Source organism: Triticum dicoccoides, chromosome 4B, assembly GCF_002162155.2.
Source record: "Triticum dicoccoides isolate Atlit2015 ecotype Zavitan chromosome 4B, WEW_v2.0, whole genome shotgun sequence".
Taxonomy (NCBI): domain Eukaryota; kingdom Viridiplantae; phylum Streptophyta; class Magnoliopsida; order Poales; family Poaceae; genus Triticum; species Triticum dicoccoides.
Window position 1 is genome coordinate 495,090,284 of NC_041387.1, and position 5,369 is coordinate 495,095,652.

Sequence of the window (5,369 nt, forward strand, 5' to 3'; positions counted from 1 at the left end):
CATCTTCCTCACGCTGACGGTCACATCGGAGGACCTTAGGTTCCAAATGCGTACTACTAGTATCTCCAAACTTGAGGTGATTGCATCCCATCTCCAAGCTTAATAAACTTACATGAGCTAGCTCGGATTGACGGTAAGTACTCCAATAAAGGGTCCTGGAGTACTCGTATCCTGGGGTCTCTTGGGGGCTTCGGTGTGCGAGGCCTCGCGTCGACGGCTTTCTGGTGATCTCCCGACCGTGTGCGCCGATGCCTCGTGCTCGATCGAATTTCCTTGCGGGTCCATTACGCGTGAGCCGCATGCGCGATCAGGGCCACCTTTTAGAGGTGCTTTTCGACGTGTCGGCGTGCGTCGAGCGAGGCCAGGTGTCGGTGCTAAAACCGGTGGATCTCGGGTAGAAGGTCCCGAGTTGTTGATCTAGGAACGATGGTAACAGGGGGGAACAAAAGACGATGTTTACCCAGGTCCGGGCCCTCTCGAAGAGGTAAAACCCTACATCATGCTTTGATTATATTGATGTGATGGAGTATCAAGTACAAGATGATCTACCTCGAGATTGTATGTTGTGTTCTAAAACCTAAGGCCAGTAATCATGTCCCTAAAGACTAAACCCCACGGCTTATATATGCATTGGGGGTACCTAGGTTACACATATGGCCGGTTACCAATCACGCCGACTAGCAAGCTATCCTTGAAGTACACGCCAAGTCTTCGAGGGTTTCCGTCTAGATCACGTCGAGGTTTATAGCTTCCGGAGTCCTTCCTTGTGGAGATCGGTGGGTCGTAAGCTCTCCCCATGGACTGTGGGCCGTATAGGTTAGTACCCCTAGTCCAGGACATCGTCAGTGGCCCCTGAACTTGTCTTTGAAGTCGAGGATGGCAACTCCATCCTCGGACCAATGTCTTCGCCTTAAAGTCTTTGGCTTGTCAGGTGAGTTGTTCCTTTATCAGCTTATGCTCGAATCTGAAGAGTATAGTTATCGGGTCTCCCTTTACAATTTTGACCCTTCCGACCATATGTTCGAAACCCTAGCCTCAGTGAGGGAAGTAAATGATCCCTTTTTTACAAAGGTATTCCCCCGTTCCCGTGGTCCTGAGGTGGCTTAGCCTCAAAGGCTTGCGACGTAAGCATAACCGGTGACAGGAGGCTGAACTCCTGACAGTTTTATCGAACCGTCACTTCCTATAATGCTAATTGAACTAGTTATTGCGAATCGAATCACGACCCGAGGCAGCTTTCCCATTGGCACGTCCTATCAATGCAGAGATCGTGCTCCATTTTTCAAGTGATATCATTAACAAATCGTTTTTGTTGATGCGCGCCTAATGGCACAAAGGGTTGGAAAGTGGTGATTCATGCGACGCAGTAAGGGGACTCTTGATTTTTCCTGACCTATAAGAGCAAAGGGGGGCAATTTACTTTCCCTCACGCTTCCATCTCCTACTCCATCGCCTACAGCCTCCAGAGCTCTAGCGCCCCAGGTCCATTCCAAAGCCTCCAAACTTCACATGCGCCCGCATTTTCTCATCAACATTGGCCGATGCTGAGCTGAAGGGCAAGTGGGTGTCCTCCAATGTCATAGAGGGCACTGACATGAGCTCCGGGCGACGGGGTACATACCCATCGAAGCCAATTGCCAGGTCCTAGAGCCTGGTTACCCGATCCCTACCTCCAGTGAAGGGGAGAGGGTTGTCTTTGTTCCCCATCTTACCAGAGGCATGTGGTTTCCTCTTCACCCCTTCGCGAGGGGGCTATTATTCTTTTACGGGCTAGATTTTTATCATCTAGCCCCGAATTCAATTATGCACATAGCGGCCTTCATCACTGTCTGCGAAGCATTCCTCCGTGTCGAACCGCACTTTAGCCTTTGGCCGAAGATCTTCAGCGTCAAGCCGAAGAGTAATGGCCTCTGACTCGCTGAATGCGGCGGGGCCATGATAAGAAAGCTCCCAAAGGTGTTCTAGCCAGAGGGCACCTTTGTGGAGACAATCAAATTGTGGCAATGTGAGCGGTTCTATATCACCGGGCTGCCCGCCGAAGGCCAGAGAGAGATCCCCACCTTTACGGCCGAGCCTCTAGAAATGATGGTCTCTTGGACGAAGAAGGGCCTCGATTGGTGATAACCCACAAGTATAGGGGATCGCAACAATTTCAAGGGTAGAGTATTCAACCCAAATTTATTGATTCGACACAAGGGGGGCCAAAGAATATTCTCAAGTATTAGCGGCCGAGTTGTCAATTCAACCACACCTGAAAGACTTAATATCTGCAACAAAGTATTTAGTAGCAAAGTAGTATGGAAGTAGCGGTAACAGTGGCACAAGTAACAGTTGCAGTTTTGTAGCAATCATGATAGTGGCAACGGAAAAGTAACTAAGCAAAGATCAATATGAAATGAGCTCATAGGCAATGGATCAATGATGGATAATTATGTCGGATGACATTCATCATGCAACAGTTATAACATAGGGTGACACAGAACTAACTCCAATTCATCAATATAATGTAGGCATGTATTCCGAATATAGTCATACATGCTTATGGAAAAGAAATTGCATGACATCTTTTGTACTACCCTCCCGTGGAAGCGTGGTCCTATTGGAAACTAAGGGATATTAAGGCCTCCTTTTAATAGAGTACCAGACCAAAGCATTAGCACTTAGTGAATACATAAACTCCTCAAACTACGGTCATCACCGGGAAGTGTCCTGACTATTGTCACTCTGGGGTTGCTGGATCATAACACGTAGTAGGTGACTATAACTTGCAAGATAGGATCAAGAACACTCATATATTCATGAAAACATAATAGGTTCAGATCTAAAATCATGGTACTTGGGCCCTAGTGACAAGCATTAAGCATGACAAAGTCATAGCAACATCAATCTTAGAACATAATGGATACTAGGGATCAAACCCTAACAAAACTAACTCGATTACATGGTAAATCTCATCCAACCCATCACCGTACAACAAGCCTATGATGGGATTACTCACACATGGCGGTGAGCATCATGAAATTGGTGATGGAGGATGGTTGATGATGATGATGGCGACGGATTCCCCTCTCCGGAGCCCCGAACGGACTCCAGATCTGACCTCCTAAGGAAGAACATGGCTTGGTGGCGGCTCCGTATTGTAAAATGCGACGAATCCCTCTCTCTAATTTTTTCTCCCCGAACGTGAATATATGGAGTTGGTGTTGAGGTTGGTGGAGGTCTAGGGGGCCCACAAGACAGGGGGCGCGCCCAGGGGGTAGGGCATGCCCCCCACCCTTGTGGCTAGGGTGTGGGTCCCCTTTGGCTGATTCTTTCACCAATATTTTTTTATTAACTCCGAAAGTTATCTCCATGAAGTATCAGGTCATTCTGAGAACTTTTATTTCTCCACAAAAATAACACCATGGCAGTTCTGCTGAAAACAACATCAGTCTAGGTTGGTTCCATTCAAATCATGTAAATTAGAGTCCGAAACAAGGGCCAACGTGTTTGGAAAAGTAGATACGTTGGAGACGTATAAACTCCCCCAAACTTAACCCATTGCTTCTCCTCAAGCAATTAAGTTGAGAAACTGAAAGTGATAAAGAAAATCTTTTACAAAACTCTATTTGATCTTATTGTTGCAAATATGTAAAGCCAACATTCAAGTTTTCAGCAAAGATTGTGAACTAACCATATTCACAATAACATTTAGGTCTCACATTCACTCATATCAATGGCATAATCAACTAGTGAGTAATAATAATAAATCTCAGATGACAACACTTTCTCAAAACAATCATGATATGATATAACAAGATGGTTTCTCGCTAGCCCTTTCTGAGACTGCAAAACATAAATGTAGAGCACCCTGAAGATCAAGGACTGCCTAGACATTGTAATTCATGGCAAAAAAGATCCAGTCACAGTCATACTCAATATCAATTAATAACAATGCATACAAATGACGGTGGTGCTCTCTAACTGGTGCTTTTTATAAGATGATGATGACTCAACATAAAAGTAAATAGATAGGCCCTTCGCAGAGGGAAGCAGGAATTTGCAGAGGTGCCAGAGCTCAAGTTTTGACATAGAGATAAATAATATTTTGAGCGGTATACTTTCATTGTCAACATAACAACCAAGCGATTTCGGTATCTTCCATGCTACATACATTATAGGCGGTTCCCAAACAGAATGGTAAAGTTTATACTCTCCCACCACGAACAAGCACATTCCATGGCTGGTCAGAAACAACGGGTACCATCCAACTAACAACAATCCTAGGGGAGTTTTGTTGCAATTATTTTGATTTGATTTGAGCATGGGAGTGGGCATCCCGGTTACCATCCATTTTCTCGTGAATGATGAGCGGAGTCCACTCATTGTGAGAATAACCCACCTAACATGGAAAATATAGACAACTCTAGTTGCTACATGAGCGACTCGAGCATACAAAAAAATATTTCATTTGAAGGTTTAGAGTTTGGCACATGCAAATTTACTTAGAACGGCAGGTAAATACCGCATATAGGTAGGTATGGTGGACTCGTATGGAACAACTTTGGGGTTTATGGAAGTGGATGCACAAGCAGTATTCCCGCTTAGTACAGGTGAAGGCTAGACAGAGATTAGGAAGCGACGAACTAGAGAGCGACACAGTCATGAACATGCATTAAGATTAACTAACACTGAGTGCAAGCATTAGTAGGATATAAATCTCCATGAACATAAATATCATGGAGGCTATGTTGATTTTGTTTCAACTACATGTGTGAACATGTGCCAAGTTAAGTCACTCGAATCATTCAAAGGACGATACCATCCTATCATACTACAACACAACCATTTTAATAGCATGTTGGGACGCAAGGTAAACCATTATAAGCTCTCAGCTAATTAAGCATGGCATGAGTAACTATAATCTCTAATTGTCATTGCAAACATGTTTCATTCAAAATAGGTTGAATCAGGAACGGTGAACTAATCATATTTACAAAAACAAGATAGGCCGAGTTCATACCAGCTTTTCCTCATCTCAATTATTTCATCATATATCATCATTATTGCCTTTCACTTGGACAACCAAACGGTGTGAGTAATAATAAGTGTGCATGTGCATTGGACCAAGATGAAATCTGCAAACATTTATTCAAAGGGGAAGACAATGTAATACGGGCTCTTTGCTAGCTCAACAATAATGCACATGAGAGCCACTCATCATTTTCATCGTGGTCTTCTCCTCTCGACCCCAAAGAAAACAAAAGAATTTCAAATAAACACACTGAAATATTTTTGGAGTTTTTGTTTTTCTGAAGGAACTAAAACAAGAACGAGAAAAACTATTTACACGGGAAAGCTCCCAACAAGGAAAAGAAGAACGATAAATC